This window comes from Mus musculus, chromosome 10, assembly GCF_000001635.26.
Source record: "Mus musculus strain C57BL/6J chromosome 10, GRCm38.p6 C57BL/6J".
NCBI classification, from domain to species: Eukaryota; Metazoa; Chordata; class Mammalia; order Rodentia; family Muridae; genus Mus; species Mus musculus.
This window is the reverse complement of record NC_000076.6, coordinates 110792340-110804931: the sequence shown is the minus strand read 5'-3', so window position 1 is coordinate 110804931 and position 12592 is coordinate 110792340. Positions and strand designations below refer to the sequence as shown.

The window sequence follows — 12592 nt, the reverse complement described above, 5'->3', positions numbered from 1 at the left end:
GCAGAATGGGGATAATGCTAGAGGGTTTGGGGAGAGTATGTCAGATTGGTAACAATAGATAATACTAGCACTGCATTTCACTAAATACAGAATATCCTTATACTTTGGAGTCGACGGTATGAGTCTTGTCTACGATGGCATAATATCCCCACCTTCAGGAATAACGCGTGCATAAAGGGTGATGGAGCCATTAGTTAAGACTATGGTCTTCCATTCCAACACCAATAATTCATTCATTTAATCTCCCTGAGCCTTCATGAATCATTTAGAATGTGGGATGGCAATCACACTAAGGTTTTGTCAGGACTGACTGACTCATGACTGAGTGTTCAGGACAATGAATAGACCCTGTAACAACGGTACAATAACCACAGTATGGGCCGCCCACGGGGCAGGGGTGTTCCAACAGTTGCTCAGAGCACCCTTGCCAACTTCCTGGCCCCCTTCTTGTCCCGCATCATGGCTCTTATTCTTTCTCTCCATGGAACGGTCCTTCAGCTACAATAGCAGCACGCCCAGGAGACCACATCCTCTCCCATTGCATCTGGGTTTGATTAGCCATCCTCTTCCCTTGCATCTGGATTTGATTAGCCATCCTCTCACTCTGCATCTAGATTTGATCAGTTTCTCAGGTCCCACCTCAACCTAGGACAGACACTTCTGTGTTTCAATATTATGTTTACTTTACCGACCCACCAATCTCACAAAAGCAACATTTGTTGTTCCCCTTTCCATGTTTTAACACACGCTTCCAGATTCCGGAAATCAAGTGGTAGAACCTCAGTCCAAAGTTCGTGCTGCCCACTGGTCCCTGGGAGGATGCTCAGAGAGAGAATCTTTCCATATTCTTAGGTATTGCATAGAGGGAGAGTAACCCTCAGACCCACTTTCATGGAACACTACAAAACAGCCCCATTTGAGTTTTCTCAATCAGCTCGAGTTATGGCATCACTTCTGTGTCTCGGGGACACTTCACAGTGAGGAATTACGCGAAGGTGCAGTCTGCCATACTTATCTTGGAGACAGCTGGATCAGTCACAGCCGAGAATAACCAACCCCAAAGGGGTCTATTTCCACCGATCAATCAGCTTGCTGCTGTTGTCCTGGGACGATCACTAACTCCTAAATTCTGCTTTTTGCTCGTTTCTTGGCCTTTAGCTTCTATACCACAGATTACAGCAGGCAAGGAGAGTTAACTTGTTCTTTGGCTTCTTCTATTTTGCCTTGTCCTTACACACCTCCCACCTGTGCCAGCTGTATGAGTCCCCACCCGGTAAGTGCCACCTCGTGGCTAATGCCATCCAAGCATTCTACTGTTCTGTAATAGATGTGTTCGGAGTGCAGTCATTATGAGTTCTGACTGCTCACTCAGGCGGACTTAACTCCTACTCCGTATTTTTAAGTATCAAATAAAATCCCTTTGGTTCTTTATTTGACTTTCAAGTTCATGAAAATCTTCTGTAACATTAAATTGCACCCCAGTGCACTCTCTCTTACTTGACTAAATCGGCACTGTCGAGATGTAACAGTGGGGCTGGTACAGGGTTTCCCGCCGTAACGTTACCATTTATTTTATGTTAAATGACCACAGGCCACATTGTGTCCACCGTGACACTCCTCTAGCGCTTTAACTCCAGTATACCTGGCACACCTAAACTTTGTCCTCCCTATGTAATGTTTTCCAGTACCTGAGGGAGAAGGGAAAGTGGATGTTGTTCAAATCACTGCTTATAATCCTGAGAAATGTTAGTGACTTAAATTTTCTTCTGAATTGCAATTAAACCAAAGTTCCAAGAAATTTAGGTGGCACCCTTTTAAAAAATTAATTAGCAATTTCTCAAATCTTTGGCAACGTTTATATAGGGAAATGCAACCTGCTTTTAAAACAAAGACAATGAAATCCCCCGAACCTTTGTCTGTGTGTCTATGTGTCTATGTGTATTTATGTGTGTGTATGAGTGTGTGTGCATGTGTATGTGTGTGTGTGCATGTGTTTGTATGTGTGCGTATGTGTATGTATGTGTGTGTATGTGTGTGTATTTATGCGTATGTATGAGTGTGTGCATGCATGTGTGTATGTGTGTGTGTATGAATGTGTGTGCATGTTCTTATTTTCTGAGGCTTCCCATTATAGCAGTGAAGCGAATAAGGAAAGAATTCTGAAGTTAAAGTGGGAACACAAATCATAGTGTTTACATATTTGATGGTATCAATTAGAAAGAGACATTTACTGCTAACTCTCAGACGAAGACACAGAGCATCTCTTCCTCTACTGTGGGCACTCTCATCCTGATACAGCTTCATCATTCCTTCATGGGAGCTTTCTCTTGTCACTCCCCCCACCCCCTCTCTCATACACACACACACACACACACACACACACACACATTCACACACTTATACATTCACAGACACACACATATAATTCACACACACATTCATATATACTTATAGACACTCATACATTCACACACACACAAATCACACACACACACACAAATCACACGCACACACACACACACACACACACATCACACACACATTCACACACACACTTATACATTCACACACACACACGTCACACACACATTCACACACACACTTATACATTCACATACACACACATATATAATTCACACACACATTCATATATACTTATAGACACTCATACATTCACACACACAAATCACACACACACACACACACACACACACACACACACACACACACACACACGACGTCAGATCGAATTTTTCTGTAAATGTCAATATAGGAGCCTGTAAACACTAATCCCAGCTGTCGCTTTACAGCTACTGATATGTATAGACATCACATAGCCACGGCTTCACTATTGGGACATATGGGGCCCACCTCTAAAAATAATTTCATATTCAGAAATATACAGTGTGATTGAATGTTTCCATTAGATTCATAAACATTCTTAAATTCTTGATATGCTCCATCATGCTATATTAGAGAAGAGAAGGAAGAGGGGGAGGAAGAAGAGGAGAGGAGGAGAAGGTGGAGGAGAAAATACTACAGGCTTGATAAAAGGAGCTGTTTACAAACCAAATAGAACGTGGTATCCTAGGTCGGGCAGTGTAGCAAGAGCTCAAAGGTCCAAATGAGAGGAAGAGCAGCAGGCTCCCTCTCTCTCCTTCCTCTGCCTCTTCTGTTTCTTGTCCCCAGTTCCTCCAAGTTCAAGACTCACTTGTCTTTGCTTCTGCAAATAGTCCATGGTTGCCAGAATACAGCCTCTACATGACTTCTCAGATTAACCAACCCTCCACACCCTAGAACCTCCTCCCTTTCTCAGGTTGTTTGAGACAGGGTTTCTCTGTGTAGCCCTGGCTGTGCTGGGATTCAATATGTAGAACAGACTGGCCCTGGACTCAGAGATCTTCCTGCCTCTATTTTCTAGTGCTGGAATTTGAGGTATGTGCCACCATCAACCATCAGAGCTGTGTCTCTTTAAATGTGGTCTGCCCCAGCATCTTGTGGTTGAAAATGGACCGACTCCTAACATGTGAAACTGTAAAGTTTAAGAAATCACGACCTCTGGAAGAGCAGCCAGTGCTGTTAACCACCGAGCCATCTCACCAGCCTGGAAGTTGGTATTCTTTCTAAAACATTTTTTTAATTGGTTCTTTGTGAATTTCACATCACGCACCCCAATCCCACTCATCTCTCCCTCTCCCCTCATACTGACCCTCCACCCTTGCAACCTGCCCCACAACAGAGAGAGAAAAAAAAGCCTCATTGTGGAAGCAGTGTGTCACAGTGTGTCCCCACTTCTTTGCTTGCAAATGTTCATTGCAATGACTTAATGGTCTGGTACGAGGCCTCTGGCTTCTGCTAGTCTATCAATACTGGAACCTCACTGGGACTCCTCTTGGATTCCGTTGTTGCCCTGTGTCATGGAGATTCTGTAGTTTTGGATCTGTAGGACTTGTTCCTTCAGGCACTCCAGCAGTTCATCAACAGGGTAGATGTTAGAGTGGGACAATTCAAAACCCCAGATCTGGGCCTGAGAGGTATTTGAGCTGGCCAGCCTGTAAAATCTTCCCCTCTCTCACCCTTGGGGCCAGCTCACCAGCAACCTCTGCAACCAGGGCCAGCTCTCCTGTGCTGTCCAAGTGAGGGGCAGGGCTGACTCTCCTGCTCTCATGACCTCATCAGGGCCCACTAACTCTCCTGCCTGCTGCTGGTGGTGAGGGCAAGATGGAGGGAAGGGATCTCTCCCTCACTGACACTACTACACAGCAGACAAGAGGCAGGGCGTAGTCTCCCACACGCATGCAACACCCACATCCAGGGTCAGCTCTATTGAGTTGCTCAGGTGAGGTAACAGGGGATGCTCTTCTGAGTGCTTCAGCAGCTGATGGACAGGGCCAGCTCTCCTGCTTCCATGACCCCAGGGTCAGGTCCTCTGCCTGATGTAAGCGGTGAAGGGTAAGAAGGGAAGAAGGTATCTCTCTTTGGTCCATGCCACTGTATGGACTATTAAGGACATGGTAGGGCCTACCATGGAGTGGTAGGGGCAGCTCTTCCATGCTCACATCCTTAGGCTGGGTCACCTGCAACTCCCGCAATGTGCAGGGCCAATTCTCCCGAGTCCTGTAGGGACAGAGTCAGCTCTCCTACTGTCATGCCCCCCAGGGTCCCCTCTCCCATGACACCCAGGTGAGGGGTGGGGCCAGTTCTGCACTTTCCTCAGATAGCAGTGTGTCCTAGTGTAGCAGCTTAGACCAGGGACTTGTGCCTGGCCTTTGGTAGTAACAGACCCCTGCTACTGCAGGGCCATGACTCCACCATGGTCCCAGGTAGCTACTCATATTAGACTGTTCCTCACTACCCTCCATTCTCCAGCTCTGCCTCTCTTTATGTGGCCACATCCTTCTGTTTCTCTTTCTCTTCCATTTCTCCACTACGTATTTGTTCCTCTTAGTGGTGCCCAGGGCATAATGCCTTGCTCATGCATTACAAAGTTGGGTAGGTTATCTATGCATTTTGGGGGTTATCTGCACCCCCATACCTCTATAATGCAAGACTGGGGATCATCTCAGGCTAGCTCCCTGTCCAGGCCCTATGGCTGCTGTTGTGGATAGCCCTGGGGCTAATTATATTTGATGTTAATTTCGTTCTCCTGTGAGTGGTTGTGAACAAGAAATGAGACAGCATTCAGGTGATTTCCTGTAAACCTGCTTCCCACCTTAATTTGTAAAATAAAAGAGAGCTGAAGGCCTGGAGAATCCACAAGTTCTAAGGGGTCTCATAGATGTGAAAGATGGTAGTGTAGCGTTAGGTCTGCTCAATCTAGGTGCACAGCATGTATTCATATTGAGTTGTGTTTTCATTGCTGGGGTATATTTGGGTTGGAGATTTATGACAACAAAATGGTGCCCAATGCATGTATTTAAATTCAACTGCCCTTCAACTCCTGAATGGGGCTTGGACCTAGGGTGCAGCAGTGTGAATTTGAAGCTGACTGGGTTTGAGGGGCTCACAGAGAATGGCAGAAAGACATCTACACCCGAGAGAACCTTTCTGTGTTTGCTTCCCTGTATCCTTCATTCCCCACCCGGCCTCCCCCACCTCCAAACAGGGACACAGCCAACACGTGTCTTTCTACACTCAGCTCCTCCCTGTGAATAAAAATGGGGAGACAAAGGTACAAAGGGCTCTGGACCAGGTAATACATTGATATAAAGAGAGAAATATAACCTTTTAGTACTTTAAGATGGGAAATGGATTCACCTATGGTTCAGAACTCGATGAGGAATATTAGTCACTGACTCCAAGTAGAGAGAGCAGTGGTAATCACCTGCTATGAACAAGTATTAATAGAAGTCTGTGGCTCCAGGTAGAGAGCATAACAGATAGATATTACAATAGGTATTCATTAAATAGATGTCTGTGGCTCCTGGTAGAGAGCACAACAGATAAATGGTATAACAAGATGGCTGCTCTAGGCAGAGAGCTTAACAATTAAAAACTATCTGCTTCCTATAGGCAGATATTAGTGGAAGTTTGAATTAATTGCTTTAAAAGTGCTATAAAGATAGATTGCTCTAATAAGTCTTATAGGGTACTCATTTTCTGTCTAATGTGGGCTCCACGGGAATTTTGCGTTTAAATCCTGATTTGACAAGATGCCTCTTAAAAGTAGGTATAGAAAGGAGAGGGGAGGGGGAGGGAGGGAGAGAGAGTCTATTATAAACCAAATAATGGTAAAAACTAAATATAGTTGTAGAATATGATAACCTGAGAGGGAGAGGGCAGAGGGCAGAGGGCAGAGGGCAGAGGGAGAGGGGAAGGAGAGAGAAAAGGAAAGGGGAAAGGAGAAGAAAAAGAAAAGAAAAGAAAAGAAAAGAAAAGAAAAGAAAAGAAAAGGGAAGGGAAGGGAAGGGAAGGGAAATAGAAGTGTGAATCAATTGTTTTAAAGATGGTATAATAAAATCTGCATGAGACTCATATTCTGCCTAACGTGGGCTCCACGGGAATTTCAGGTTAATATCCTGAATGACAAATTGGAAAGGCCTAAATAGACTAAAATGTGTGTGATTTTGAGTATTGTAGTTGTTTTATTCCTCTGGGACAGATGGTGAGCTACAGGTTTTCCTGGTTACCGGCTGAAGGAAATGCTGATTTGGGGAAAAGATGATTAAGGTATTTACACCTTCCAGAGTTCTAGGGATCAGATTTGATAGAGGGAGACCCCCCCTGAGAACTAGATTCCAGAGAATCAAACAAAAAGGTTATCTTGATGATACTAAAATTTTGTTTTGAGATTTATATATTACAGAATATACAGCCTTGGTGAATTTCATCGTCAGACATGCTGAACTGACCGGCCTGAACTCTTGATGTCTTGGTTTTTCATCTGGATCCAGTCAGGACACAGACATCAGGGACTAATACAATCATTGGTGTGGCCTTCTTAAGGCCAACTAACTCGCCCATTTCCCTACCCTTCCCCCTCCCTTCAAAAATATCTCAATGCCCATATTCAGCTTGAAGAAGTTATGAAGAGTCGTCGTTCCAGTTCCCTAAGCTTTGGGGCTGGGGGTGGTTATTATAGGTTGTCTTTGATACTAAAAATGTTGAAGTACAGGGCTTGGACTCAGGCCTTCTATTGCTGTTATTATAAACAGATCTGAGATGCTTAAGCCTGTGAGTTAAGGGCCAAAGAGGAAATTCATGGCTCAGAGTTTATTGTTAGGGGGTTTTCGGTTATTTTAATCAGAAATGGCCGTGAGTAGTTAACAGAGAACAGTCCAGATTACTTTACATAGATAGTTGGTTTTCAAAAAACGTCAGAAGTCCACAGAACGTGACATTTAATGTTATTTATTCACTTGTTGAGAGAAGTCTGCTAATGACAGCTTTCCCTGTCTTGGATTCAAAGAAGAAACTGAGCATCTTTGAGTTACTTCAGTTGTGGCAAAACAACCACTAGGCAAGAATTGCCTCATTCATCTACAGATGTAATACTGTCCAAAGAAAGGACACAATTACAGGTTAGGACAGCTTGACTCTGCCGAGACAGAGTAGGCTAGTCCTTAATATTCCTGTTTCTTTACGTCAGGTGACCCTGGCCAGTAGGCTGAAGACCGATGCTCCAACATGCTGAAGTAAGGGACCGTCCAGGTGATCAGCAGTCTTTAGAAATTGGCTAAGTTTTGGAAGCTGTGTTAGGTTTCCTATATAGTTTCAGTTAATACCAGTTGTTCTTGAATTTCTGATGGGATTGAAAAATACACAGTCTCCTAGCCAACCCAGGCTTTTTACTTTGAGAGGAACAGATCTGAGAGGATATTTTTTAGATGGCATTAAATCTAAAGCCAAGGCATAGCCAGGTGCAGGTCTTTTAAATAAGGATAGATGACATAGGTTCTATTTAACAAGCATGATGGACTGGGTGTTAGGTCTCTTATACTTTATAAATTAACAAATAATAATAGTTATGTTCAATTATATCTGAGATAAAATAGTGTTTTAATTGGACAGGAAATGTTTAAAAGGAGGAAATGTTGTGGATAGCCCTGGGGCTAATTATATTTGATGTTAATTCTGTTCTCCTGTGAAAGGTTGAGAACAAGGAATGAGTCAGCACTCAGGTGATTTTCAGTAAACCTGCTCCCCACCTTAATTTGTAAAATAAAGGAGAGCTGAAGATTGGGCAGATATAAGGGAAGGTGGAGAGAAGAAGAAAATGGAAAGGGGAGAGGATGCAGAGGAGGAGGAAGAAGAAAAGCAGAGCAGAAGCACATGGCCCGGAGAAACTGCAAGTTCTAAGGGGTCTCATAGATGTGGAAGATGATAGTGTAGCGGTAGATCTGCCCAGTCTAGGCACACAGCTTGTATTCATATTAACTGAGTCATGTTTTCATTGCCAGGGCTTATTTGGGTTGGAGATTTACCACAACAGCTGCAGTCTGGTGCTTGGCTATCTCAGGTGTTCTTCTTGTGGGATTCACCCAAGTGGCCCCATGCAAGCATCAATGGTCTCAGCTTCACTTCCACCTGAGCCCGTGGCCCTAGGTGGGGTTCTTCTAGTCTCCAACTTGCTCCCTGTCCGTGCCCCCTAGCAGTGCACTGATGTCATTTCAGGCTCACTTATTTTCAGGAAATGTTAGGCTATGATCATTCAGATGTTCCCAGGTCAGAACACTGACTGAGCCTCTTTCCTTTCTGCTACCTCCTGATTGATGTTCTTGTGACAGGGCAGCCACACCTGCCATGCCTCTAGGGGCAGGCCAATTGATATCCTAATGCCTGGATTTGAAAAGAAATATCTAAGAAGTAGCAGAGAATGTTGCCATACCTCAGACCCCTCCAGGTTATGTGTCTGGCCTAGTGGCTCGTCATGTACCTCAGAAGAAGCTGAGGTTCAAACATGCTAAAGCATGTACCAAAGGCCACAGGGATCCTAACCCCGTGAGTCTAATTCCCAACTTAGCCTCCAGGGCCAGAGAGTCCTGGTTTTCCTTTAAAATCTAAGCTCAATCGTAGAGACCCCAGGCCCTCGGCTGTGCCCAACCAAGACAATGGAGCGGATCAGGGCTTGGGGGCTGCATGAGGACCTGCGGCACAGGGAAGACAAGAAATCAGTGAGTGACATTGCCTGCCACTCTCTGCAAATCCCCAGAAGGACCAAACTGAGTTTTCATAGTCAGAGTCTGACAGAAGAGGCCTCATTCTTCTCTTAAGGACCTCTCTTGCCTAGTCTCTCCACCCATTTCCTTGCTTGTGACTGCCAATTTCCTTTAAGAGGAATAATCTTGCAACTTTATAGTTCAATGCAAAGCCACACATCCACAGGACTAGATGAGGTAATGTTTACTTTGAATGGGTTTCAGCAAAGCGCCGTTAATGAGCCTTTCCTTGCTTTGATAAGGCAAAGGACCGAGAGAACCGGAGGTCTCACCGCTACTAAGACAAGAGAAGTCTGCAAGGGTGACAAGAACTACTAATGATGAAAGATGTCAGCAAGACTACAAGAAGGAAACACTATCTGAGTCCAGGGGAAACACCACCCCATGTCTAGCATGGTATACTGCTCCTTGGAGCTCCATAGAAGACTCACAACCATCTGTGATGGGATCCGATGCCGATGCCCTCTTCTGGTGTGTCTGAAGACAGCAACGGTGTACTCATATACATAAAATAGAGAAATAAATCTTTTTTTTTTTTTAAATGCGTGCACTCTGGGTTTTCTTTTCCTGCATTTATCCATTGTGATGTGACTTGCCATGCTATTAGCATAAGTCATACATGTCCTGCTCTGGGATTTTACAAAGACGAGGTGGAATCTGGGCTGCAGCCATGTTCTGGTTAGAGAAAATAGGAGCCGTTAAACGCTGTTGTTTAAGAAAAACAAAGCTCTTTTAGTTGCTTAGCAACTGGAGTTGGGGAGTGGGCCGAGTGTGTAAGCACTGGGGAAGAGAAAGGCAGGGAAGTATATACAAAATGAATTTAACGTCCAGATTTGTCCCAGGTGGGTGAGAAAAGCCCTGGCATTCATTGAATTAGTTTGTCACATGACAGGAAAATTTAATAAAATACTTTGACATTCGGCCGTTATTCACTCTAGGTATGTCATTATAATTCAAAGGCGACATAAAGTGTTTATTTAATGTATTGGTTGCAAGGGAAATGGTTTGGAAACATCTGGCTTTGGAGATCGGTCACGCTGTGTGGACGCTACTGCCACCTTGTGGACAGTACTGGGAACCCGTGGACTTTGCACTTTTAATATTTTCTCTACAACCAGGACCCCTGTGGTCCCCACACCCAGGCAGCAAGCACACTTATCCAGTACAGTAAAGGTAGTCTGAACTTTTGAGGAGGGAGAAAGGACTTGATAGAGGAAGGAGAGGCAGAGAACAGCTCACCAGAAATTATTTTAGAAAGAAATACAAATGCAATTCCAGGGTAGAAAGAAAACGATTCATATATTTACAGTCATTTCAGAAGTGACCCCTTGCCAGACCAAGTCACTGGTTTGCCTGCAAAGCCCGGCTGTGCTGCAAAGCTCTCCAGGAGGTGGTAGGGGTGTGATTCAGTTTCCAATATTGGAGGTGAGAAGATGGTGTAGATCTTGTACATGTGTCAGGACCTGAGTTCAAACCACCCCCACACTCACTGTGTAGCTGTACGTCCTGTAACTTCAGTGCTGTGCGGGACTTTGGCAGAAGGTTCTCTGGAGCTTGCTGCTGCTAGCCTAGCTCCTGGGTCAGTGAGAAACCCTTTCTTAAGGGAATGAGGTGGTAAGTTTCTATGCAGCCTCAGTTGTCTGAATACACCATATGTACACACTTGCATCCGCACATGTACACACACATATTCAATGTTGAATTGACTAAGTTCTTTACTTTTAATGTCTTATGAGTCTAAAAAAAAACCAACCAAACAAAAAAGATGTGGGGAGATTCATAGTCATTCTGAAAACTTCCATTTTCTAAGAAAATCACAGCAATTGTGCTATTTTGGATACTGCGTTTCTCATTATGCTTTGAAATTGTGTCAGCCAGCATAGCCATAAATTCGAGGTAGCAGGCAACCCCCAATCTAAGAAGCGTGAAAATGTGTTTTCTGTCCGCTCACCTGCATCCCTCCTCCAGGCTGGTCTGGCCATGAATTCAGTTCTTGTTCTAGACCGTGCCTGGCAGAAAGACCCTGCTCTGGGACAACTGGTTTCCTGGCTAAGGTTGAAAAACTAGACCTCACAACTTCTGCTCCAAAGGGACACACATCACTTCCTCCCATATTTCTGGGAAACGAGTAAGTTGTGGCCTCTCAGAACTCTGTGTCTGAGGACGTGCGATCTCCCCACAGGAAGCTGCAGCAGATACTTGGGCCAACCTGATAACCCAAATCGATGGTCTTATGGGAAGTCCAAATATAGGTGACCCCTGTGGCACACTCCACAAATGGGTAGCATGTTCTAAAATTATATGTTAAAGACTAATTTTTTTAATAAACCATTTCATTAGGCAGAAAAGTCCAGACACAAGGACTTGCTATCTCAGAATGACTGAGGCCAATGGTCAATCTGACGTCAGCTCCCGTTGCTGTAACAGAAACAGGACATTTCAGATGCAGTTGACCTCTTAGTAGCCTCGTCCTCCTTCAAGCTCTTCCTGTCTGGAATAACCCATTGTTGCCCTCCCCCCCTCTCTCTGTATTTGCTGCAAAAGCACTTTACATTTGAAATATTGTAAAATCTAATCTTTGTATCATTTCCATTTCCACTCACCATTATCTTCAGAGGTATACACGTTGTCGTGCATAGTCCTGGATATCTTTATTCATTAGTAGTGCGTTAGGTGAACAGATCCAATTTATCTAGGTCATCGAAACTTTCAATTTTGTTCTCATGGGTTCACAAATAAACATCTTTAGATATTAGCTTGCGTGTGCTCTCGACATCATTTATCAAAGATCGTCTCATTGGGTGAAAAAGCCAACTGCTTCTGCATCCCCAGTTGAAGCTTTATTGATAGGAGCTCCAAGGGGCAGACTTGGCAGGACCTGGCATCGTGAGTCTTGTTATCTAAAATTATTTTTGTGGCTGAAAAAAAAACCAGAGGCAGATTCCCAAGCCTTGGATCCCTGGGCTGTGTGTAAAGCAGTGGTTCTCTTAGGGGGATGATGCCAGTGTTGATGAAGATGACTGGGAGACAAAAGTCAGGGGACGTCCTGAGTCTGGAGGAAGAAGGCCTACGGGTATTCCACAGAGCTGGTCATGCCATCCAGGAATTCACAGTGACGTCAAGCGGGATTAACAGGGACCAGAGTAGAAGTGAATACATGCCTTGTTCAATGGCAAGGGTTTTATAGCTGTGAACAGACACCATGACCAGGGCAACCCTTATAAGGACAACATTTAATTGGCCCTGGCTTGCAGGTTCAGAGGTTCAGTCCATTACCATCAAGGTGGGAGCATGACAGAATCCAGGCAGGCATGGTGCAGGAGGAGCTGAGAGGTCTACATCTTCATCTGAAGGCCCCTAGAAGACTAGCTTCCAGGCAGCTAGGAGGAGGGTCTTAAAACCTACATCCATAGTAACACACCTACTCCAATGAG

At 44.5% G+C, this 12592-nt stretch overlaps 2 long non-coding RNA genes and 1 other non-coding gene across 4 annotated transcripts in view; 2 read left to right on the top strand and 1 right to left on the bottom strand.

Annotated features, from left to right (window-relative positions):
• The window catches only part of 1700020G17Rik (RIKEN cDNA 1700020G17 gene), a 95334-nt gene extending 91576 nt beyond the window's left edge, over positions 1–3758 (top strand). Inside the window, exon 3 of the long non-coding RNA NR_045979.1 lies at positions 3422–3758. This is a non-coding gene — a long non-coding RNA (RIKEN cDNA 1700020G17 gene). The remainder of the gene's footprint in view (positions 1–3421) is intronic.
• A 2667-nt stretch (positions 3759–6425) lies between these two features.
• Positions 6426–9703, top strand: Gm36808. Of its 2 annotated transcripts, none has more exons than XR_380779.3 (3): positions 6426–7634; positions 8400–8544; positions 9401–9703. It is a non-coding gene; the product is annotated as a predicted gene, 36808 (long non-coding RNA). The 2 variants fall into 2 exon arrangements; XR_872025.2 differs by having other exon boundaries at positions 6895–7650; positions 9401–9692.
• Gm23698 lies at positions 8632–8759 on the bottom strand. The gene has a single exon (XR_003949112.1). It is a non-coding gene; the product is annotated as a small nucleolar RNA SNORA17 (small nucleolar RNA).
• Positions 9704–12592: the final 2889 nt, after the last annotated feature.